This window comes from Zonotrichia albicollis, chromosome 15, assembly GCF_047830755.1.
Source record: "Zonotrichia albicollis isolate bZonAlb1 chromosome 15, bZonAlb1.hap1, whole genome shotgun sequence".
NCBI lineage: Eukaryota > Metazoa > Chordata > Aves > Passeriformes > Passerellidae > Zonotrichia > Zonotrichia albicollis.
Genome location: NC_133833.1, coordinates 8900997 through 8927151, shown reverse-complemented (window position 1 = coordinate 8927151; position 26155 = coordinate 8900997). Strand labels below are relative to the sequence as shown.

Genomic DNA, 26155 nt, shown 5'->3' with positions numbered 1-26155 from the left:
TGAACTCAGAAATCTTTCTGTGCTTAGAGCATCACAAGTGCTTACATGGCTAATTTTGGCCCCTGTCAAATGCTTTTCTGGATTAGACAAAAATTACCAACTTGATGTGTGGAAACAATGGTTAGGTTTTTGCTTCCCCCTAATATTTCTGAGCATGCTCATGGGGACATTGATACTATTTATGCAACAGAAAGATTACTGTCCAATTTGAGACTTTTTGGATTTGTTTTTTCCTTTGATTTCTGGACAGGCTTCCAGAAAAATACATTGACAATGCCGAAGGTATTGCTGTGATTCATGACTTTTTATTCATATTTTCTAGTAAAAAGTGCTTAATCCACTTAAGCCCCTTCAAAATTAATTGGCACGTTTAGCAGTTTCCAGTAATAAATATTATTCCATCTGTTCCATTGTTTCCTGCGGAAAAGTTGTTTTGATTTTAATTTGTTTCTGATGGTTCCCCCCAGCCTCTGTTTGGGGAAATGGTTCCCTTTGAATTAATTTCGTTTGGAGAGTGAGCCTTTCCCTGCACTGGGGCTGCAGCTGCACCCGCAGGGATGGCAGGAAGTGCATCCACAGAAAAACGTTCCTTGGTGGGGTAACGTGATGGGATGTGATCAGATGATGATGATGAGGGGTCTGGAGCACGAGCCCTGTGGGAAGGGGCTGAGGGAAAGGGGGTTGTTTAGTCCTGAGAAGAGGATGGCTCGAGGGAGACCCGGCTGCGCGCAGAACTGCCGGAAAGAGGTTTGGGGGATTGGTCTCTTCTCCCAGGCAACCAGCAACTGGACAAGGGGAAATGGCCTCAGGCTGCACCAGGGCAGGCTCAGGCTGGATATTAGGAAAGATTTCTTCACTGAAGGAGTGGTTAAATGCTGGAAGAGGCTGCCCAGGGTAGTCTCTGGAAGTGTTAAAAAAATGAGTAACTGTGACACTTAGCAGTATGGTTTAGTGGTCATGGGGGTTATTCAGCCAAATGTTTTATATATCTTGGAGGTCTTTTCCAACCATAATGATTCTATGATTCTTTGAGTTTCTGTAGGCAACAGTACAGGTGAGGGCTGTCATCAGAAACTGGTGATTTTGGAGCAAAGCAGTCGTATTTGCACATGGTAATTTTCTGAACTTGTAGGTGGCTCTGCTCACCTTCTGTGCATTCCTAATTTCTGGGTTGGGGTATGGCAAACATCTGCTACCCTGCTTGTGAAATATTCACAGCTTTTCATTAAATCACCACCACAAGGCATTGCTGAGTGTTTTCCTTGGTAAAATACTGCATGGATGACAGCAGGATGTGCTGTCCCTCACTGGTGGTTGTGGGGTTTCTGATGGTGTGGAGGCATGGTCATAAATCCAGTAATTGGTGGGCACATTTCTAGTGTTGAGGATCACCACAAATCTCTTCCCAGAGAAAAACAAATCACTGGTTGGACACAGCTTTTACTTCTGACAGCTGGGGTTTGAGTACCTGTAACTATTCTTGAGCTGTATTTTCCTCATGTTTGAGAAGTGTGGAGAGCAATAACAAAGTGACTTTGTAATCTTCCTCCAGGTGAAAGTTCTGCTGCAAACTTGAGTTACATATTGATCAACTGTGGTTGTGATTGATTTTATTTTACTACTTTGGATCCCAGGGCTTTTCTCAACTCCCTTCTGGAGAACTTAGAGCTGGAGTAAAACATGCACTTTGTATGGAAGGTTTCCTCCTTCTGTGTTAACATTTAATTGTATTTCCCATGAACACACCTTACTGTGGAGTTCATTTTTGTCTCAGGATTTCTTGTGAAATTGTGGATTGCTGAGAATGTGCTTGGGATACTGCAGGCTGGGAAGCTGCCCTCACTTTGCAGAGCATGGGGTGTTCAAGTACCAAGGCAGGCAAACATTTCCTCCCTGAACCAGGAGGAATCAGATCTTCTTCCACCCACATTGAGCTCCCAGTCTGAGCACTGCAGCTCTCACTGATGGTTTATTTTAAGTCAATTCCTGCTGGTGGTGACAGGTGACTATGGGTGATCTGTGTGCTTAATATAAGCAGAATCCATAGGGAATGTTTTTTCTTGAGTTATAGATTGATGAGTGACTCCTGTGTCATATGGTGCACAACTGGTATATAGATTTCAGCTAAACCACACACATGCATTGTCAGCAATCAATTTCTACGAATTTGCTCATATTATCTTTTCCCTTTAACAGAGTGTCATAGAACTTAAACTATCAACCTGGCAAAAAAATTGAAGCATCTATTGAGGCTAATTTGGTTTTTTCTTTTTTTTTTTTTTTTTTTCTGGGATTCTTAGGAAAAATTAAAATATAGATATGGGAAAGTGAATTGTGAATTACAGACTCCCACTCACCTGGATGACTGCTCAGCCAAAGCTGTGTGGCTGTCAGGGCTGTGCAGATGATGCCCTTGTGCATCTCCATCCCAGGACCAGCTGCACTGTCCCTGCTGGCTGCTCCTCATCCTCCCGTGGTCCAGGGTGAGCCTTGGACATTGTGTGACTGAGGTGCAGTGTTGGTCTTTCCCAGTGAACATCTGGTCCTGCTTGCTATTCCTAACCTCCATCCAAACTCTGCAAATGTCCTTAAGTATTTTGGAGACCTCGTGGCTGTGCAGGAGGAGCAGCACCTTGATGAATAACACCACGAGCAGTGCAGCAGCGGAAATGGCCAGTGGATGAGGGGAGTTTCAGTGGGGAACAGAAGCAATCCAGATGAGGACTTGGAGGAGTGGGATGCCTGCAGATGGGCCAGCCCCTGCTGAACACTGGGATAGCCCATTGCCCATGGAGAGCTGGGAGAGGTTTCTAGGACAACTGATGGGCTTTGGGAACGGGGAAAGAATGGAGCCAAATCTTAAAGTCAGATGAGGAGAAAATGAGTAACATCTGCTGAGACGTGTGAAAGAGCCATTTGTGCTCACTGCAACCTGAAGCCTTTCTGCAGCAGCCACAGCAGCGTGGGCCAGCTTGCTGTCCCCCACACTGCCTGCCTGGCCCAGGGCTCGTTAGGGATGATTGATGTGCTCATTACAGCCCCAGCTCTGCACACTGCCCTGTGCCTCACTGGTGTGTCCCCCAAAGCAGGGGCATCACCTCCCTTCTGTGTGTTCATAGAGAAAAGCCTGTCCTGCAGAGGGATGAGGTGCTGGGGATGCTGCTGCTGTACAGGTATTGGTTATATTAATGGCTCATAAATAACAGGTTACTGCCAATCTTTCACTCCTGACACCCTGAAGCTGCACATCCTCTGCATCTCCCTGCTCCCTCTCCATGCTGATGTAAGGGTAAATTTCCCCTTGACTCTGATGGGGCAAATAACCCTCCCTGATTCTCTAGCTGGTCCCTCTGCTATTTTAACAGATCAGCTTTTTGCCTCTAATTAGGCTATTTTCTGCAGTGCAGAACATGGCTGGGAGTGCTGGAGCTGGAGGTAGGGAGCAGTCCAGAAGGATTGCACCTGTGCTTGCTAATCAGCGGCCGCTTCAGCGAGCTGAAATTAGGAGAGCACACAAAAGAGAGAGCAATTTTGAAAATGAGGATGAACATCCCGAAATTTTTAAGAACAATTATGTTTTCACAGCTGTGCTGGTTGCCCCAAATGCATAGAAATCAAGTCAAAAACCAAGCTCCTTTAACTCAAAGAAAATTAACCTTCATCGTTAAACTCAATGAGAAGTAAACTTACTTTCCCTTCAAGTGAATAATATAGTCTTGAAAAAACCTAGCAGCAAGTTATGTTGTAATTATGTTCTTTGAATTAAAGTTTGTCAGTCCAAGCAAAATAAATAGAAACACGGGCAGGGCAATAGATATATTATACTTGGAGTAAAATTTGGCCCTGGTATGTTGTTTTTATACTAAAGTTATGCCAAAGTTAATCTGCTGTAATTGTGTCTATTACCAGATTCTAGTATAAATAAAAGAGACAACCTGAGAGCTGTTGATATAATTCTTTCACTAACATCTTGGTGCCACCATGGAAGGACTTGGCCAGACCTCATTTGTCAGGAATCAGGCCAAGAGTTACTGAATTACCCAGCAATTACCCAACCGCCCAGTACATTTTGCTTTGGAGGCATACACTGAATGTTTCCCTGTGGCTCCCACTCCACCACTGCTACTGAAGGGAGGGGAGCACCACAGCCCTGCCCTTTTTATCTGTGAGGAGCATTTGAGGTGGTCAGTGGGTGCTGATGGGCCACAGGCAGGTGGGATGGGGATACAGCTCTGGGTTTGCTCTGAGGGGATTGCAGGGGCTGGGGTAGTCCCCAGGAGCTGGGCTGGGCAGTGGCATCCAGAGGATGCAGTCCCTCTGCACCAAGGTTTGGCTTAGGCTGGGAGCAGAGTTTAATTCAAGCTCTTCCCTTACTCCTTGGCTAGCAATATTGAGGATTAGGATGTATTTCTCATGAAAGAGCCCCCATCCTACACAGTAATGCAAGGAGAGAGAGAGGGAGCTGTTTCTTACACAGGTGGGAATTAATCCTGTGGGTTTAACCTTCAGGTATGCTTTTAAGGGAATCCCTTTCCTTCCAGTTCTGCCCTGCCTCTGACAGAAGGGAGGCGGTCTCTGGCTTGCTCCCATCCTGTTCAGTGCTTCCTTGGGGCCTTTCTCTGGGATTCCCTCTGAAGACAGGCTTTTTGGTTGTCTTTAAGAAGCATCAGCTTCTTTTTTTCTCTTTTTCTACCTTTCTGTGGGTTCCTGCTGTCCCTTTCCTTCCTACATGCTGCTTTTGGATGCTCAAAGGTTTTCTCTCAGCAAGTCTGCCAAATCCCACACTGGCAGCAGGATAAAGAAAGGCAACTGTCTGGTGATGCCTCAGATTTGAGGTATCATTCTGAGGATCTCAAGAGCTTTTCAAAGCACGACCTAACTCTGTGCCAGTCAGTACACAGCACTGTTTTGGGGGTGTCTCAAAATAAAGCTTGCTTTAAATTCATGCAGTTTAAAAAGATGCTGAGGAATGGGGCGAATGGAGCTCTCTGCAATCTACATGTGTCACTAATGTAACAGAAGTAGAGAAAGAAATAGTTTTACCCACATTCCTAAAGTTATTAAGCAGCAGAAGTGAAAAAAATCCTCTCCTATGTTTGATACAGTTTTCCCTAAGTGACTATTACTTCTTTCTTTGCATCCAAAAAAGGAAATGATCAAGATTATGAAATCCGAAGGAAATAGAGAAAGTAAGTAGGTAGGACAGGGTACTGAGGAAAGGTTAAATCCTTTAGCAAACCTTGTCTCCTTACATATAATGTGAAATATTCCAGATCTGATCATCTGCAGCTTACTTTGTGTTCTTTAAAGTTCATTGTTTTCTCCATTGGAAAAAAAGTTTAATTTTTTTAGCCAGTCCCTATGTGAGATCAGATGTTCATCAGTGCTCTCCCCTCTCTTTCCAAGGACTGAGTTCATTGAGCTGTTTCCTGGGAACTGTGTTCAGGGGAGACCCATTCATTAAAGGGCACCGTGTGGAAGGAAGAGTTAAAAAATATTCCCCTCTCCATTAATTTTGCATGTATTAAAGTCTAATTTCTTGATGGAGCTCATTCTCCAGGGCACTGTCCAGGTCCCCCTGGCTGTGACAGTAGGCACGTCCCTGTCCCCCAAGGACAGGCTGCTTCATCCCCTTGCTTCAGCACGCACCCATGCCCTTTGCTTGGGGAGGCAGAGCTGGGATCTGCCAAAGCATCTTGCTGCACAAAAGATTAAAAATGTTGATGGTTCAAGGAACAATTCTCCATCTGTGGCTTGATCATTAATCCTCAGTCTCCCTCAGTTGGTTGATGGATGGCAGGCTGATTGTATCTGCTGCCCAGTCTCTTCTCCTTGAGGGTCCTGGAAAAAGATCCCAACACAAATTTACAGAGATCACCAACAGACTGAGAAAAAGGGAGAGAAACCAGCAGAAGCCAGGAAGGATTTGTTCTTGACTCTGTGTCACTGGGGTGGTGCCCATTCCCTGCCATCCCATTGTGATTTCCAGCTCTGCTACCAATCTGCAATCATCAGGAGCTGCCTCCTCAGGCTTTTTCCTCCTGCCCTGCAGCAAAGGAAGGGAGGCAGCTTCAGTCCAAAAGCCTTGGCCTGAGGGAGAACTCGTGGCACAAACCAGAGGGAACAGGATCCTGAGGAGCTGTGTTTACCCCAGGAGTTGGCTCCAGCAGCCAGGCTGTGCAATGCACATGGAAAATATGCAAGCTGGGAAGCGTCTGCTGGCTCGGGCTCCTTTTATGCTCTGGACCATTATTTTCTGCATAAGCACCTCATGAAAATATCAGAAAGAGTAGAGTGCTGCCAATGAAGATCTTTTGGTCTGCTCTGGAGGACTGTGAGCTGTGATGTGAATGTTGAGTAAACCAAAGAATGGGACTGGGTGAAGCTGGAGCTGTGCAGCCATGTTTTCACTCACTGTATGTACTGGGAGCCTTTAGTGCATTCACTTGGCCATCCCTGGGAATGGACCATGGCAGATTGTTTGTGCTGCTAGCACTGATGTGCAGTCCTTGGGTTCACTTCAGGAGAATTAAACTGACTAAACCCAGGATCTGTCACTTCAAGAACAGATTTTCAGCTGACAAATGTTACATATGCACTTTAAAATTCCTTAATTTTGAGTGCTTTTCTGTACAGTAAACAAAGTTTTTTGTGCCTGTTTTCCTATATAAATATTTATTACAAAGTTGGTGGCTACTGGTTGAATGTGAATATTTGTTGTTCCCAGCATTTTTAGACATGATCTACCAAAGATATACATGTGGTTTTAATACACAGTAACTTTCTACTGCTGGAAGACCTTGGATTAAGATCAGCTCCAGGAATTGCTCCTACAAGAAGAGAATTGGATGGGCCTTTGTGTCAGAATGTTGTTAATCAGAGGCTGTTTTGATAAAGATGCTCATGAATAGGGTTATAGAATGGTTTGGGTAGGAAAAGACCTTAAAGATCATCTAGTTCCACACACCTGACAGGCTGCACATAGGGACATGATTGTAATGATTTCAGACTGACTTGTGACTGTTCCCTTAGTGGGTGTAGCGGGGATTTATATTAATACACCAAATTTTCTGTAGATTTTGAAAAGGTTTGTGTCTCCTAGTGCCCCTCTGTTCCCTGCCTGCCAAAGCTTTGCACATCAGTATTTTTCCTTTATGCAAACGGGATGAGGAGAAGTTCCATGTGAAATGAATCAGCAGTAGCCAGCAATGTGTGTGGGCTACATGGCAAAATGCTGGATGCCAGATGAGGTGAAATGGAGACTTCCTGTTCTCCTCCAGCAACAGGGAGAAGGGAAGATGCCATCATCCTTCAGGAGAATGAGCAACCTCTCTCCATAAAACCACTCTACTTGAAATGCAAACAATTATAATTTAACAAACCATGTTCTGCCAGGAAACAAAATAAAGAATTTTCCTGGATTTGCTAGTGAGAAAATGAGTAGAATATATTTTAATCTTTACCAGATTTCCCAGATTCTGGAGGAAGAGAGTGGAGTCTGCTGTGCAGAGGCTGGTGAGGGGCCTGGGGAGATGATGGCATGTTGGCATCTCTGTATGGATTGTGGTGCCACCAGTCCAGCCTGGCCCATCCCTCTGCCACTGTATGCAGGGGAGGAGATAAGGTGGAGAGCACCTTAAGCCAGGCTTGAGTACTGGCAGCAAACATAACGTTCAACTCTTTTTTCCCCTCCATTTAGTGGGAAAGTTACAGTCCCAACTTTCTCACAGCATTAACCCTCCCCGGGCATTTCGTGGGATGACAAAGTTTGGCAACATTGGAGAATTTGTGTTCTAAGACTGTGTGGCCTCACTTGAAGCATTTGAAGTCCTGGGAGCCTGGCAAAGCTGTCTGGTTATGCCCTTAGCATTTGACTTCTGGGAAAGCCTGGAGAGGGGCAGAAGCTTGCAATACATGGAAGTGCAGTATTTGCATCACCATCCAAAAAGATGGAGAAAATGGACCATAACTCAAGGTAAAACATGGCCTTAATCCCTTTGCTGTCACAGACAAAAATCCTTGTGATGTTCAAAGAAAACCAATTAATCTCTAGTGCATTTGTTCCTCCTTTCTCACACCTACACTCAGTTGCTTCTTACAGCTGCAGCTTTAGGACACTCTGTAAGACAGACATAATCCTGCCACCAGCAGAATGCAACAGGTAATAAATTACACTGTGTATAGAAGCAGATACTGGAGTTTCCATAACTTGTTTGTGCTTGTTCTGATTGTCCACAGCCTCTCCACTACATTGGAATGCATGGAAAATACCTGTTGTGTCTTAAAAGGAGCGTCTGGAGACAAGAAATGAGCAGTGTGGAGATGGGAATGAATACATCAGGTGTAAACAGGTCTCTTTTGCTTTCTTTGTTTTGCTATGTGTTAATGGACCAAAAAAGTACCCTTGACAACAGATGGGAAATGAGTCCCGGCATTACCAGGGGCTCCAGTGAAGATCATGGCCCATTGCACAGGAAGGATGCATTCACTTCCAGAAGATCTTACAGTCTAATTTAAGCCAGAAAACAGAAGGAAGGTAGATGAGGAGGAGGAGCGTGGGGGGAGAAGAGATAATGCCTCCAGGAAAGTCATTAAGGAACACACGCCTTCCTGACTTTATGTCTTTTAAAAGTATATTTTCTCTCTCCTGTTGGGCTTTGAACCTTTCTGAGTTTATTTAGGCTATTGCAAACTTGCTGACTTAGGGAGCAAATAAGCCTTAGGGATCAAAGCAGCTGGTATTGTCGGAGGTATTGAGGGTGAAATAACACATTAGCAGAAGGAGAGCTGAGAATAAAAAGAGAAAGAAAATCCAGCTTGATTATTTTGTTCTCTTTTGCTTTTAGCTTCCATCCTGGCTTGATCCTTTTCATTTGAACTGCTATTAATTTTCTTTGTGCTTATTCCAACAGCATAAATATTTAACGGTCCTAGATTACAGAGTTGAAACATGACATTAGTTCCAACCTTAAAGATTAGTGCAGGGTCTTTTCCTCACAGTTAGATGACTTCCACATTCCAACATCTCCCATCTCTGCAGGAGGAGCATCTCAAGCTCTATTTTGAGCCAATTTTCTTTTTTTGGTGTTGTTTGAGGCTCAGAAGCCATAAGCACCTCGCCCACTCCCAGTCACTCCCTTGCTATTTTATGGTGACATGCTGTGACAGAGCAAAGGCTCTGGGTTATCAGGGGGACTGGGGCATGCAGGTTCATGAGCCTGGATGCTCTTTGCTACCTGCAGCAAGCAGGCTCTGGGCCTGGGAGCTGTGCAGAGCATTAGGCATGGAAAAATCCATGGAAATGTGCTAAATGTGGGTTATGTGTGCAAAATGAGAGGATCAGTGAAGTTACTTGCACTAGTTTTTCTTATGCAAGTTGACAGATATTTCCCTTCTCCGTTGCTTTCACTCTTAGAGAGAAATACAGAGTAAGGAGCCTTGGCCACTGATTTTCAAGGTGCTAAAGTGAAAATTAATGGAGGTGGGAGTACTTGGATCTCTGAAAATCAGGCCGTGCCTTTAAAAGCCCACATATCAATTTAAGTGCCTAATTTCAAGCCCACAAAGCAGGGGAAAAAAATTAAGGAACTTAATTATTATGATGTCAAATGGTGCAACAGCTGATAAAATTGGAGATTGAAGCCAAAGCCTGTGAGATATCAGATACAGTCTCTCCTCTGGGGACAATGCAGGTTCACCAAGGCAATCAGCAATGCTGAGGGCCATCTCCAAGGTCTGCACAAGGCTCTCCTAGCTCTCAGTGGATCAGAGGAATAATGAAAATGTCAAAACTCAGACACCCAGACAGGCTTGTCCACTGCTCATGGACAGAGCAGCACAGCTCAGCCACATCTCACAACAGCACAGCTCCCTCTGACATGAAGCTGACAGCACTTAATTGGGTTAATTAATTAAATACAGCAAAATGCACAGAACAACAAAAAGCGCTTCAGACAAAATGCAAAGCGTGAGATGATCTAAAGGAGAGACTTGCATTAACTTCTAAGCTCAACCCACAGAAATAGCAGGTTTTGCAGCATTTTAGTACTCTTGTAATTAGATGGTTTTGCTGAGCACAACAGTGATGTCAGAGCCCATCAGGATCCCCTGCTTGTCTTTTAAATCCATTTCTGCCCTGGGAATGAGAGCTGTAAAAGTAGCTTAAAATATTCATTACCAAAACTCATAATTCTAGCCCCGAATTGTTCATGGTGATTTTCTCTGTTGGTTTCACTGGGGTTTGGGAAGTTGCCAGCTGTATTATGTGATAAGCCACAGCCAGTCACCATTGACAAAGGAGTCACAAATGAAAGTGTAAAGGGCTGTCCATTTCCCTTATCCTTCAGCCAAAAAAAAGGCCTTCAAAACTTATGTGCTCTGCTCTAAAATCCTGTCAGCCAAATAACATTTAAATCTGTGTCTCATAAGTGTGATTTCACAGCATTAATATGACACTGCCATTAGCATGTGGAAGTGTATGTGACATTCCAGTGCTGGTATTTATAGCAAAAATGGGACAGATTCACAGCTTGTGTAAACCACTGAGTGCCTTTTTATGGGTCTCCTCTGATTTATGCAACCTGAGATCTTGAGGCAAGCTCAGTAGCTGTTCTTCAGCCACTTTTAAAAATTATGATATCAAAGCAATTTCTCTAGAGAGTCAGAGTGAAGATATAGCAACTTTTCCTTTTAGCTGAAAGATCTAAAACATTGCTGAAAAAATAGTTTCCAGGCATTTTAAATTATTAGGCTTTTTCTTTCCCTTTGCAAAGGGAAGGAAAAAGAAGTATTTTTCTTTTACTTAAACCCTTAAACTATTTCTTCTAGGAAATAATGAAAAAAAAATAGATTGGCAATTTTGGAAATACTCAAACTTCCTTTTAGAAATACTGCCAAGTGAATATGTTGCCAATAAGTTATTTAAACATATATTAATATAACTTTGAGAACTGTTTTAGAAAAGTGTGAGAAAAAAACCTCTCCACTGCTAATGAGAAGCTATATTCTGGCTGTTTCAGATTACTCTGGGTTTAATTCTGTATATGTTTGTTGTTTGGATTTACTTGGTGTTTTAATTAATTCCTCTCACCTCAAACAGGCCTAAAGTGCAGTTTTCAGCAAATTAATTTCATTGTGTTTCATTGTGACAGGGCATTAATTACTTTCGTAATTAGAAAAAGAAGCATGTGGGGAATAAATATGCCTTCACCTCTTTTGGGTGCTTAAAACTGCCTTATTTTAGGAGGTATTGGCAGGGCCCAGAGCTGTGAGGGACTGAGGAGCTCCCTGCATCCCTGCCTGCATCCCTCCCTGCATCCCTGGAATCCCCACAGCCAGGAGTGATGCTGCTGCACCACACACAGCTCCAGCCAGGCTGCAGCCTCAGCATCTGGGAATTGCAGTTGGTTCCTTAAAAATCCGGGCATTCATGGCAGCATTAAGAAGCATTTTGAGGGCAAGATAGCCCAGTGGATTGATTTAGTCACATCAGTGTGTTCTGCAAATGTGTGTTTGCCTTGGTCTACAAATAAAGGCAGTAGGAACCAGTGATCTATGAATTTTTTGTTTGTCCTGGTAGCAAAACAAATCATAAATATTAGAAATTGACAAGTCTTGCCTTAACTGTCATAACATGGGCTTAATAACTATGAATGTAAATGAGGAAGTTGGTTGTCTTCTGGGCCATCAGGTTAAGGAAGATTTCCACTGTACAACCAAATGGGTTTGGTAACACAGGATTAATGCAATCTCATTACTCCAGATTGAGAAATTAAAACCAACTGTAATTGATTGCAATTTGACCAGGATCCAATTGAAGCAATGAAGCTTCCTGTGAGTAAAGAGCATCTTCTGGGACTGCTTAAAGTGCTTATGGTTGGACTCCTTTCCATCTTGCCTACAGGGACAAATGCAAGAAGAAACCCAATGCCAGTTTTAATTTCTGTAGTTTAGGATAAAATCATTACATGGCTTTGGTGGCAGGTCAAAACACCATGTCCCCACCAGGATGGCCCATCCAGGAGGCATCAGCAGAGGGGTGATGGAACAAAGAGGGCTTGAACCTCTGAACTTGGATTCAACCTTTCTAGACAAATGTGGTAAAAATTTCCCCTTTAATCAATCCCAACCTGAGCCACTCTCTGTCCTGTGAGAGGAAAGGAGCCTGCCTGACTCTTGGCTTCTTCCTTCCCTCAAGCATGGCCCAGGCTTGGCTAGAGGGGCTATTGGCAATTTCTGCTCTGGTCATTTACTCCTTTTTGCAGACTGATTCCACAGTACAGATGCTCAGGCACAGCTGTTTGCCATTTTTTACTGGTCAATCATGTGAACTGTCCCCTGGTAAGCTGCTTTTTTTTCTGTGGTTTTTTTTTTTTTTTTGTTGTTGGTTTTTGTTTTGGTTTTTTTTTTTTTTTTTTTTTAGGTCTAACATCTTCTGGCAAAATCTCTGTTGGTTTTCTGATTTTTTAATTTTTTTTTTTAATTCTCCTAATTAGTCACAGTGCCTGAGAAAAGACATGGAATGCTCCAACAGAAAGATGTATGTGTCAGCTGTGGATTCCTCCCTGTCACCTTCGCAGGGAGGAGACATCTCAGCATCTGTGCTCCAAACCTGGGCTCCTCTGCTGTGTGCTCCCTCTGCTCTGTCCTGAGCCCCTCTTGGACCTTCCCCCAGCCTGGTGCCTGCCCTGGGCTCATCCTGCTGCTGCAGAGAGGCCCTGGAGCTCAGCCCCTCCTGGGTTCATCCTGTTCCTTCAGAGAGGCCCTGGAGCTCAGCCCCTCTTATGGACTCATCCTGCTCCTTCAGAGAGGCCTGGAGCTCAGCCCCTCCTGAGTTCATCCTGCTGCTGCAGAGAGGCCCTGGAGCTCAGCCCTTCCTGGGTTCATCCTGCTCCTTCAGAGAGGCCCTGGAGCTCAGCCCCTCATGGGTTAATCCTGCTCCTTCAGAGAGCCCTGGAGCTCAGCACCTCCTAATGGACTCATCCTGCTCCTTCAGAGAGCCCTGGAGCTCAGCCCCTCATGGGTTAATCCTGCTCCTTCAGAGAGCCCTGGAGCTCAGCACCTCCTGCTGCCCATGCCCAGCCCCAGAGCACTGTCAGAACATGAGAGCTGGGAGTGGGAGTTCTGCAGGCTTTGAGACCATTTGGGAACCATCATTTCCCAGGAAATGTGTTTCAAATGTGGTCCTTCTGCCAAAGAGCCTCCTCTGAGAGCGAGGCTGAGGCTCCCTGGGGCCCTGGGGGGATCCTGGTGCCTGCAGGGAGCTGTGCTGTGGGTTATGGACTGAGCCAATTAACCCTGCTCATTTAGGAGACAGTACAGTCCTGCAGGGGTTCCTGAGTTGTTCCTTTCCTCAGCTTTCCTTGCCAGCTTTTGGGATACATCCCCTAGAAATGGAGCTGCAGGAGCAGCACTGCCTCTCCCCTACACCCATCACCTTCCACTAAACACACCCCAAGCCCCATCCAGCCTGGCCTGGGACAGTTTCAGGGATGGAGCAGCCACAGCTCCTCTGGCTAATCCAGGCCAGAGCCTCTCCACCCTCAGAGGGAAGAATTTCCTCCTAACATCTTACTAAATCTCCTCTCTTTTAGTTTAAAAAGTTCCCCCTTGTCCTATCACTATTTGCCTGTGTAAATAAAGCTCATCCACTCAAAGAATTCTTCTTTCTCCTACAGTTTAGCTACAGAAAATCAGACTTACATCAGCTTGACAGAGAGTAGAAATTTAGCTGCTCTTCTCCACAATATATCTGCATAATGTAATATAGGCCTGAGATTTCTATAGAAGTTGATACAGTTTTATGTAAGCCTCTGATAGTAGCCACATGAAAAAAAGGAGAAATTTTTTGAAAGGCTTTTTTTGGTGTCCTCTTCTCTTGCACCCCTTAAGTGCAAATGAGCAGATAAAAACAAACAGATGATGTTTGCACAGCCTTGCTGAAGCTGAGTGGGTCTGGGCAGTGAAGATTATCTCCAGATCCCCAGTGCCCTAATGGCTTGCAGGGATGTTGGCCATGAAGCTGCTCCTGTGGCTGCACTGAGAGCGGCTGCTTCAAAGCAGGGCTGGGAACTGGTTCCTATTCCATATAAATTTGTTCCTCCCTCCACAGAGGGGCTCAGTGCAAGTGCAGAGGGGTTCATGACATGGTGAGGGTTCACTGAAATGGATGAAAGGAGGCTATGAACAAATTTCTGGATTCTGCTGGGGCACGTCTTCATGATTCCCCATCTCCTACTATTTAACAGGTTCCCAAACATTTACTCAGCTATAGGGTGTTAATCTCCTGTTGCCAGCTTTTCAACTGTGTGTAACTGCCATGTGGTTGTAAACTGCCTCTCTTAAGCAATGACAGCCTTGACCAAAAAGTGATTTAAAAATAATTTCTTCATTAAAAAATATTATGTCAGACAGATGATAAACAGGTGGTAAGCAGAGCTTACTAAGTCTTTGGTAAACTGAAGTTTGATTTACCAGTTACAAATCAAATTGTTCCAGCAATCCAGTGAAATCCTGTGACAATGTTTGGGTTGACCAGGACACCAAGATAAGAGTTAATGTATTAGTTTATTTTTTAAAGAGTAAATGGGATTGTCCTTTCTGTTCCATGAGACAGAGGGATTTAAGAGGGTTAATTATTTCATTTAAATGAGAGGAGACAAGAAGTCCTGGCTGCTACATCAGGCTTCCCATACCTGCCTCTGCTTCTCTTGGTTGCTTTTGATCCCATCAGCTCTCATTTATGAGGCTGAGACATATTTGGGCAACTTTACGTTGCTAAATATGGCACTACTGACACATGCACTGTAGTCATAGGGGTCAAACCCATCCAGGGCTGTCCCAGACATAAATTCCACATCTTATAACTTGTCTGTAAAGCAGCTGGAAGTTTCTGTCCCTGTAACCATGCTGGGTCCCAGTGAGAGCACAGCCACCACGGCAGCTCCTCTGTGTGTCCTCCTCCGGACTGAGCCCTGCTGGGTGGTGCTGGCCCCTCTGTGTGCCCCCCTGGTTACAGATGAGCCTCTTTGTTCACTCTTGGGTAATTTTCCACTTTCCAGACCCTCCTCCATGCCATAAATCAAGTCAGTGTGGCTTCCAAGCTCAGCCCCTTGTTGGAGCAGGGGCTGTGCTGCTGCATCCTGCTCCCAGCGTCTGCTCAGGGCTGAAAGTATCCTCCAGCATGGGGGAACTGCATGTCTACATCAGGAACATGCCAATTTCCTTCTGCTAAAAACACAGCCAGAAATCATGAGTTGTGTGTCACCCCAGTCCACTGATTTTCACACCAGTTTGTCTTTTCTTTCTAAGTAAGGAACATCAGACATCCCAAATGTGGCGGCTCCAAACTGCCAAGAAATCATAAAGTCACTCTCTGTTATGTGCAGTGCCTCATAGCAAAGAAGTTGATAATTATATCAACCATTTAGCCCTTACTCCTTTGTTTTTCCTGTTATTTTAGTTCTAATCTCCAGTCTAAAATCCAGTCTAAAATCTCCAGTCTAAAATCCCTGCCTGAGTTGCCTACTCCAACCTGGCTGGAAATTTCAGGAACTGCAGAAACCACCAAGCTGTCCCTCTGAATACAGGGCATGTTCCTGGAAGAGCAAAACAGGGAAACACTGTGGACACACAAAGGAAGAGAAATCCTGGGAAAAATTGCATCAGTGAGGAAATCTTCTGGTATCCATTAAAAGGTAATAATTCTAACCAAAGGAAGGGGGGTTTTCCTGATGTGAAATGAAATAAACATCCAGAAATGATTTGTGCGTGTGTTCAAATTTAAATTTAGAATTTTATTATGTTGTTCAAAGGCCCTTTTATTCTCAGGGTAGTTTGGCTACAATCTTCTCTTGAGAAAGAAAATCCCTGCACAGAACACAGCCTCACTTTGCTCAGCCCTCACCACGGAAAAACCACCACGCTGGGTTTGTAGGATAAAGACCTTTCCCTTTTTTAATTACTGCTGTGGTTCTGGTAGAGACACAGCATCTCAGAGCTGAATTTGAGGATTTCTGTGCCAGGTTTTTCCTGAAAATAAATATGGATAGTCATGGGACAGGTGAGAGCTGAGGGAGATCCCTGCCATGGAGCTGGGGCATTTCCAGGTTGGAGGATGCTCAGTATCCACTTTCAGACCAGTTTTCCATTGGAATGATGCTTCAGCTCTCCTGACTGTCATTTTGAGCTGGTGTAAGCCATCAGAACGTGTTTAAGTCCCCAAACTGCATCACACCAGCCTGCCCTGCCCTGGCTCTGGGTGCTCAGGCTGTTGCTGCTCTTTGATGAGGTTTTCCCTGTCTAAACAATATTGCTGCAAATTCAGTGCCCAAGGGCTTTTCATTTAGGTTGAAATCCCAAAACTCCTGTGACCTATTCCTCTTAGGAGGTCAGGTTTCAGACAAAGCTATCTGTATGGCAGCACTTAGGTTGGATACAGGTTTTTGAAATTGCTGCAGCATTTTTTGTGCAATTATATTCAAGAAATTATTACAAAGCAGTTATTTATGAAAGGCAAGCTGGCTCATTGTTGAGGCTTTTTATTTCACTCCTTGATTAAAAAAAATGGGCTTTTGTGCATCTTGAAATACTTTCCTGAGCAGAGAGGAGCTTATAGTGAAACATGTGTGCTCCAAAGTAGTAAGGCTGAGGTCCATGCAATTAAAAAAAAGACATTGTTTGTTAAAATGTTTGTGTTTGCTGAGCACAATGAAGACTTTGTGCTCTTATTAAAGTCACAAAAATTGCCATTAATTTTATCCTGGCCCCACTCCAAGAGTGAAAATCAACTCAGGACTGTGTCATTAACTCAGTGTGGCTTCTGAGTAGCTGCTGGGATCTCAGGTGCTTTTTCTTATTCCACATGAGTTTGAATATTCACATACATTCAATTGCCCCATGTTCCTGTCTGCAGTCCCATACACTGAACAACACTGTATTTTAATCATGTATGAGCCTCCATCTTGCCAGTTATCTCCATTAATAATGCAGTTTCTTTTCTCTCCTTAGCTCTTCCACTGATTCCCTGTGGTGGCCAGGAAGAGTCTGAGTTACCTTTGCCTATAAACCCCTTTGGCATGTGGGCACCTCATGTGGAATTCCCATGGAGATTCCAGCTGGGAGCACTGGCAGCATCACCCTGGTCCCAGGCCTCTGCAGGAAACCATCAGTGTTGTCTGAAATGCAATGTAACCTCAGAAATAAACCTGGCCCCACTGATCAGGATCCAGATGGATAAACTCAAGCTGGGAGTCCAGTTTGGACCCATGTCTGGTTTAAATGTGAAGTATTGTAAATCATTTTAGTGAAGTAAATGTGAAGTATTGTAAATCATTTTAACCATCCCTGGGTGCATTTAGGCTCACCCATGCGAGCAGTGTCGTTGGAGTCAATTACCAACAATGGCATTTCTTTATTCACTGCTCATTTCTGATACAGGGTGTAAATGACTCTTTCATTGCCTTTGACACCAAAATCCCTTAGCCACTACAGGGACATTTCACTAAGTGATAAATGCTGCTTGATTGGGGTGGCTTTTAATTTTCTAATCCCATTAAGAATGATAGATATGTCAAATATTTGTGCCTGCTGGACAGAACATATTATTCTGCTCTAAGGCTTCCAGTTTAATTTTTTTTGATCAATTGGGCAGAACCACTGCTGTAAGACAAACAGATGCTCTTCAGCTGTACTTTTCCATAAATGATTTTGTTCTGTGTTTTTTTTTGTTCCCCTACCAGGCATATCAAGTTCAAAAGAAAATGTTGCCTCTCACTAATGAGAAGATTAATCTCATTCACAAATGCAGCAGACTTTGTCAACTCTGTTGAAAGTTTGATGACCTTTAAGAGACAAAGTTTTAGTGTGCCCAAAATAAATAATTCATCCTTCACAGATTTGCCCTGTGTATCCATCTGCTTAAATCCGAAGCATGCTGATTAAAGCTTCTGAGTGCAATTATCTTCCTATTTCATTCAGATAAAAATCTCTATTTTCTCACTGCACTTCAAAGCACAACTGTTCATTTAAGGATATCACCAATCCAATGTACATGGGGTCCATTTTTGCTCTGACTTATGCTCTCCACAGCCTTCTTCAAAATCTCACAAAAAGGACTGGAGTTCTCTTTCCCATAGAATTTCCTTTTCCAGTGCTGAAAGCTGAAATGTGTAATTAATCCTCCTGTAAAATCTTTGAAATCATTATCTTCAAACACAACCAGAAAAGTAATTTCTGTTCTCATGTACAGGGAGAGGAATGTCATGTGGGCAAGTGGCAAGACGTGATTTACTTTGATTACCACAATTACTGGGCTCTTTCCACCTCTGAAGGCTGCAGGCAGCAAATTGCCAGGGGAACCCATTGCCCCTGTCTCTGCCCTGTGCAATGCCCACAGGGCTGATTTCTTTTCTGATTTCTTTCTGATTTTCTTTCTGTTGCCCTTTTGGCTTTCAGCCACACTTTTGCACATAATGCTGCGTGTAAGTAACATCAGCTGGGAGTGCAGCCAAAGGGGCTGCTCACAGGACACACTCAGGAACCACAGAATCACAGAAACAGAATTGAGTTTGGGACCCAAAAGGACCATCAGAGTCCAGCTCCTGACCCTGCACAGAACCCACCAGGTGCCTGTTCCCTGCCCCAAAAATGAGCATAAAAACGAGCATCCCTCCAGCCATCAGCATCAGAGGGCAGGTTTGGAGCTCCCTGCAGTGCCCACATGCAGATAAATAAGCTGATTATAAAACAGCCAAGCAGATGGTCTCTTTTGTTGCTACCTGTGAGAATAAGCACAATCCTCCCATTTCCCTGGGAGGAAGGAACCAGCTCTGTGGACATCAAGCAGCTCTCGGTTTCTTGGGATGCTGTCAGTTTCTTTGGGACACTCTCTGAAAGAAATGCTGAATGAATATTGCAGCCATTTCAGTGAATCCTTCCTGGGCCCAACTGAAATCAGACCAAACTGGCACCATGTCACCTTGTTATTAGAGAGAACAAATATTTCCTCTGGCAACAATTCTCCTTCAGCCTTGAAAAAATGTTAAATGTTGGGATTTTTTCATGCAGAAATTGAAATTGGTCATAAATGCTCTCTGGATTGAATGTTGCTTGTCCAAGATGAAACGAAATGAAACAAGTAAAAACGAAAGGGGAAATAACAAGGGATTGCTGTGGTTTTTAAGGTGATTTACGAAAGAAAGGAAATCCTAGAGATTAGGAAGTTGTTTAAATACCAGTGACAGTCAAATATGGAAGAATTCCAAAGTCAGAGATTAGGAAAAAAAAAAAAAAGATAGGAATTGCAAACAAAAAAGTCACAAGGAAGGGAAAGTATATTCAAAAAGAAAAGAGTATCCATGGAAAGAAATACAAAAAGCCTCTTAAAACTAGAAACAAGGCACCTGCTTTTCTGGCAGCTACCAGCAACAAGGAAGACTCCACCTGCCAACCCAAATTCTTAACATCAGTAAATCACCACGTGGGTAAAATAACAGGATGTTGGAAATGAAACAATCAACACTAATTAGAGGATCAGATACCACTCCCACACACTCCCTGCTCCCAGCACTCAGCAAGAGCTCAGGGTTTGCTCCCTCTCAGTGGGATAACCCTCTTCCTATCCACATGTGAGCATTCCTTCACCTGGAGGTTGCAAGGTGAGGTTGGTGGATGCAGTTGTCCATGAGCCAGAGTGATCCTCTGTGACCCTCCAGCCCAGGTGCCAGCTAAGGGACCAGTGAAACAGGGAAACTTGGGTGAGAAAAAGCATCTTGAGATGCTGAAGCCAGTCTCTTCTTGGCAATGAAAAGGAAATTTTAAATACTGGAGAAGGAGGAATCAAATCTGTTGAAAAAAGGAAGAGCAGCTTGGTTGAATGAAGATCACCCCCATGAGCATGCCACATATGCTCATACTCCAAAATATTCAACAGCTCAATCTAGAGTGTGTATGTAACAAAAAACCAGCAGCACATGAATGGAAATATGGGATAGGGAACATAAACCATAAAATACATCACTTAAATTGGAAGTTGAATTTAGAGCCTCTAGACCAACATAAAGCCTGTGATGTATGTGAAAATCAGTCTCATGTCTTTTGTTCAGTTTAATGGGAGTGTTATAGCTGGAATCCCTCACATTGCCCTGCATGTGTCAGGGTTGCCCTTGGTAGAAACTATTGATGGCCAGTGATTTTGATTTTATCTTGTGCTATTATGACTTCACTCATGAGCACTTCTGATCCATGGTATTTGCTTGGCAAAGCATGGACTGAGCTGTGGGCAATAATAACATGGAGGAAGTGCCCAGAGGCTGTGGCCCTGTCAGGATTTCAGAAGGACAGCAGGAGACCACTTGGTTTTGCAATATTTGAGTATCTGAATTGTTTGCCAGCACTGAGTTAATTTGTGAAAATCAAGGAATGATTTTCATCGAATCCAATTGAAATAAATTGGATTCAATTGATCCATGAATAAAAACCATTACCTAATGAAAATGAAACCATTACCTAATCACAGTTACATGCTAATGTTGATGCAAATTTGGTGGAGGAGGTGCCTAGTGAGAATCATAATTGAAAATCTCTGGTTAAGCTGTCCTTCATATAAATGTGTAAAAAATGAAGCGGATCTCAAAGGTAAGTTTAAGGAAATGGTATTTTTGGACATTTTCTCTGCCAGTCCATATTGGGTTGAACCATGCAGACAGCCAAGAATTTTTGCTTTTAGTGATCAGAAATGGTCCTGCTTTGGTGAACTTGTGGCTGGATGTTTTAATTGACTGGTCAGAAAGAAGGCTGGGAATGGTATCAAGGGCCCTCCATCTCTTTGATCAGTGATTAGAATCCCCTCAATGTGTCTCATTCATCCCTATCATCAAAGAGACCATATGAAAATTACAGCCCTGTTAATACATATTAAACAGTGTTTCTTTAACAGATGGGAAACCATAAACAGTTTCCTAAGATGCATAAACAAATTAAAGAGAACTTCCAGCTTTGACGTCTTAATAAGCTGTGATGAATAATTTGGCATCACTACAACAACTCTGCCAAGATAAGGAGCCTTGGGATGCAATTGCTCTTTGAAAGAGTTATTCAGTAGCTTTCCTATCTGAGCACAGATTATCTGGTTTATGGAGGACAGGGGAAGGTCTTGCTAGGGAAGTTTATCTGACTTGGCTCTCGGGGCTTTATCCTGTCACCAAGATCTTTACCATGATACCTTTCATGTGAATCAGCTCTGCTACTCTATTTTTCATAAAAAAACAATGTCTGACTCATATCCCACAAAGAAGATTGCTGCAACAGAGGAAGGACTTAGTTTATTGTTGAAAGAAAAACTATTAGCCTCCCTTATTATGGTTAGGTTATTTTCTGTAATAACAATTTACCAAAGTCAATGTTGCTACCTGGGAAAAAAACCAAAAAAAGACAGTTGTAGTTGCCTACTGTTCGCCAGTAATTTATTAAAAACAGTGGCAAGAATAAATCCTTGAAAATAAAGCTTCACATATGTATTTATTTCAGTTGCAACTGAAATAAACAGTGATTCATGGCAAATGAAGTTGGAATTAATTAGAGAATCCCTGGTCTGGAACAGCCACCCTGTTTTCTCTGGATATGGAGTGGTTTTGGGAAGATGGTTATTGGTTATTGGCACACACAGAGGTGCAACAGACCCAAAATCCAGGTTTTTCCACTTTCTCCAGGGATGAGCACTGTGTTGTAACAGTGCAGGGCATTGTAACGTGGAGAAGCCCCAGGAATGTGGACGGGATGTTTTTCATAATGCAGTTTCCATCCTGCCACCTCGGTTATTAATGGCAATTTCCAGTGCAAACAGAGAAATATCTAGACCAAGGCTTGGCTGCTCACATTTTGCATCTCAGCAAACTGAAAATGCTCCAAGGGCCCAGCCAGCCCAGTGGGGCTGCAGCTGAGGGGGACAGAAAGGCCATGAAGATGTCTGAGTGGGGACATGGGGCACTGGTGGACGTGGCAGTCGTGGGAGGAACAGCTGGACTTGGTGATCTTTGAGGTCTTTTCCAACCATAGTTTAGCACAGAGAGGTCACTGGTGACCGGAGCTCAAACCCTACCCATACACTGCTCCTCCAGGTAACATTAGGAAGATAAAGTCCCTTCTGGGAAAGGAGAAGCAGCAAACCTGAAATAGCTGTGCAGCTCAGCTTTCAGGTGCCATTTCCCTGTAATAATCCCTGAAGCTGCTGTCCTGGTAATAATCTAGCAATTAAAGGAAAATATTGGTATTTAATTAAACTTGTCAATCAACCAGGAAGGAGGTTTCCTTATCAAGAGGAGCTGGATGTGATTTTGCCACTTAGAAGTGAATGTTAAAGACTCTTGTAGAATAAAACTTTAATTAGGAAAGGAGATTTGGATTAACATGTAAGGCAGAGAGAGAACGAAAGGTCCTCAAAAATCATCTGAGTATGATTCACAGGAAGAGAGGAACCTAAATATGGGAACAGATTTTTTTTTTTTTTTTTTTTAAGAAAAGAGCAGCTATATGGTGCTAAAACTCATGGGTAGAAGAGGCATAGGAGGGATTTTGATGAGGCTAGGATATCTCTATTCAATCCACTTTCCTGCTCTTAATATTTAGTCATTTCAGATATTCAAAGTGTGGTCAGAAAGTACATAGATACACTGTGAGGCATTGGAAAATCCTCAGGATTTGAATGCCTGACTCTCATAAATTTAGATATCAGAGGAAGAAATGTCTCTTTTGGAGATTTGAAAAAGGTCTAATTTTTTGTCACTTTCTGGTGGTGTTGGTGGCATGGAGGATGCTGCCCACCTGCACCTCATTCCTAAACCCACAGAACCCCAGTCCTGCCTGGCATTTCCACCCCAGGGTCTGCCCCAGGTGCTAGTGACTGCACCCTCATAATCCCAATGTGCTAAACTCAGTGCTCAGCTCTATGTTTTTCAGACTTGTTCCCAAGAAATATTGAATTTCATGGTATTGACTCCTGATCCTTGGATGGCTTCCTCATCCCTCCTCAGGTGTGTCTCCAAAGGCTGGTGCCTCAGGAACTCACTGTAAAATCACTTCCATATTAAATTTCTTTTGGGTACTTTTATTTTATTTTGGGTTTCATGGGAAACAGGAAAAAGTTGCAAATATACTGAAAGAAATCAGAATTCATGAAAGTCTGCTCTGCACATTGAGTCAGAGCAAGGCTGAGTGCAGGGAGCTGTTGCCTGGAGGACAGCAATGCTGCTTACTGTGTAAACTGGAAAACAGTTCTGCTGTCACTCCAAGATTCTTCCAACCAGGAGATGTTGAAATCCATGTTCTGAATTCCTGGGTATTGCTACAATGTGCCCAAAACACAGTTTTCCATGGAACAAACTGGCAAATATTATAAGGCAAGATGAAATCTCATAAGAATGTACTGAATGGCCAATGTCAATGGAAATGTCCTTCATACATTGCCAGAGATATTTTCAGGCAGAAAAAAACCCAAACCCCACATCCCAAACAAGTGACTTCCTGCCACTTGTATTTCTTCAAAGAATTACAAATTCTCTTTGAAAAAAATGCAGCAAACAGACCCAAAAGACATAATTAATCCCACATCAGCAGTCTGGGAGGGTGCTGCTGGAGCAGGCAGGGGTAGGTGCTCCACCAGCACACTGACCAGTGTGAAACTGGGCTGGAAGGTTTCTGCCACATTAAGGGTCTGCTTTTAAACTTTCTTCTTGAAGTATTCTTCTGCTCAGTCATTGGTTTCTTCATTGAGTACATAGCCCCCCCAGAAATCATGTTTTTTTCTAATCAGCCTGCCTGGACATGTTTCTGGATATTTGTGTTCTATCACTTGTGCTTGGTATAAAATTTGACTGTCAAAAAACACAGGAAATACTCTCCTTTATAGCTGAGAAAAACATGTTTGTCACTTGTGTGATCTCACCTGAAAGAAAGGATTTTGCCCTGAAGAAATTTTGCTTAAAAGTCTGTGAAAATATTTTAATGATAATAGTGGAGACCTTATCCCAGGGCTGCCTCAGCCTTCACAGTAGGAGAAACAGGCTGCTCCTTGAATACCTCTGGACAGAGAGCTCTGGTTTGAGGGATAGAGGCTTTGGTTTTTTCTGATTTTAGCTGTGGTTCTCACAGTTTATCTCTGTCCTAAGAGTTATTCAATGCACCAAGATGCAGGAGGGCTCTGGGGCTGGATTTTTGAAGGTTCAGGCAAATCCCTGTGGTTCATCAGCCATCAAACAGGGATGGAGAGAAGCTCTCCCCAGCCACAGGGAACAGCAGCTCCTCTCTGATCTCAGCTGGAAAAGTGACACCAATACTCCCTCCATGGCCATTCAAACACTGAGTTTACAGAACCATAAAGGTTGGAAAAGCCCCCAGAGATCATCGAGTCCAACCATTGACCCAGCACTGCCAAGGCCACCAGTAAATCCTGTCCCCAGGTGCCACAGTGACACCATTTTTGAACACTTCCATGGGCAGTGATTCCACCAGTTCCCTGGCCAGGGCATTCCAATGCTTGACCACTCTTTCCATGAAGGAATTTCCCCTAATATCCAGTCTGAATGTCCCCTGGCACAACCTGAGTCCATTTTACCTTGTCCTAACCCTTATTACATGGGAGAAGAGCCCAGTCCCCACCTGGCTACCTCCTCCTGTCAGGGAGCTGCAGAGAGCAGCAAGGTTCCCCCTGAGCCTCCTTTTCTCCAGGCTGAGCCCATCAGTTCCCCCAGCAGCTCCTCCTCAGATTTGTGCTACAGCCCCTTTCCCATTGCCCTTCTCACTCCCATCCTATTCCTACATGTTGCTTCTTCATGCCCAAAGCCTGGAATTAACCTCACAGCCTGGACAAGGCAGCATTAATCTGCAGCACATACAGACCTTCTTTCTTGCCTCACATTTGTTTCCCTTTGATGGTTGTTTTAGGTGCATCTGTGTTTGCTTTAGGACTCAGACAAGAGCTATGCACTCTTCAGCAGACACTGAGGCTTATCCTGAGGTCTTTCATGTGTTGTTTTCATTAGAATCCTGGTTGCATCCTGGTTGCAGAAAAATAAAATTCAGTATTGGAAATACCATTTGGCCAACAGGATCACACATTTGTATTATACAACCCAGCAGTGGGGTTCCCTTTTTTCTGGGAATTCTTTGTTCTGGATAAGTAATGCCAAGGCAGTGAGATTGATTTATGTCACCAATAGAAACCAAACACATGGCAACATTTCACAAACAGCAAACAGCTCCAAGGGCCTTGGTATGGAGGTGACTAATGCTGCTGTCCCTGAGCCCCACAGCTGCCTCCCTCTGCAGCCAGACACAGGGACAAGGCCTGGACAGACACAGAGAACAAGGTCTGGACAGACACAGGGACAAAGTCTGGACACCCTGTGCTGCCCTGCAGGGGGGTAGGTGCCAGCTGGGCAGCTCATCCCACCTGCAAGTCTCCCCTTTGAGTGTGCTGGTGAATGAAATGGCCCAGAATATTTTTAGGATGCAGAAGAACAGAACAGTTTAAAGGATGTATGGGTCTTAAATAAAACAGCTTTTAAAAACCCTTCCTATAATCTGGGGGCACACCCTCACCTTGTCCCTGCAGTCAGGTCTGTGGTCCCCAGATGTGGTGCTGGCTGCAGGTGACCTCAGGCTCCCAGGGTAGTTAAACACTCATTGCCCCAGTGTAGCCTCTCTTACATTTTCCCATTAATCCATTTGTCTTACTGCCAGCATAAAATACATTTTTCCCATCCTGATTTTCCTTATCCTGGCTATTCCTCCCTCAGACTGTTTTAATTTCCCTGTGTTCTTTATCTATATGATGGGACTCATGCAAGGATTTTAGCTATCTACCATCCACCCCAGTGGCCATGCCTGGGAGCAGCCCCTGCCAGTGCAGTGTCTGGGCAGGAATTGCAGCAAGGGCTCTGCACAGCAGCAGGATCAGACCCAGGTGCACACCCTGGTCCACAGCCCCCTCTCAGTGTGCTGCCTGTGAGTTCATGCCCCACTGAGCTCTCCTAACTCACTCAACATGTGCTGCCTGCATCCTGCCCCTCTGAGAGCACCACATGTGCTCGCTGTATTTAACACAATCACATCTTAACTTCTAACATTAGGGGTCAAACCACTTGAGGTGATCACGAGCAGC

General features: G+C 43.9%; 1 long non-coding RNA gene across 2 annotated transcripts; it reads left to right on the top strand.

The window, feature by feature from the left end:
- Positions 1-8235: 8235 nt before the first annotated feature.
- LOC113458823 (uncharacterized) lies at positions 8236-20226 on the top strand. Of its 2 annotated transcripts, XR_012582778.1 has the most exons (4): positions 8236-8351; positions 15461-15695; positions 17008-17279; positions 17739-20223. It is a non-coding gene; the product is annotated as an uncharacterized LOC113458823 (long non-coding RNA). The 2 variants fall into 2 exon arrangements; XR_003379446.2 differs by having other exon boundaries at positions 17008-20226.
- Positions 20227-26155: the final 5929 nt, after the last annotated feature.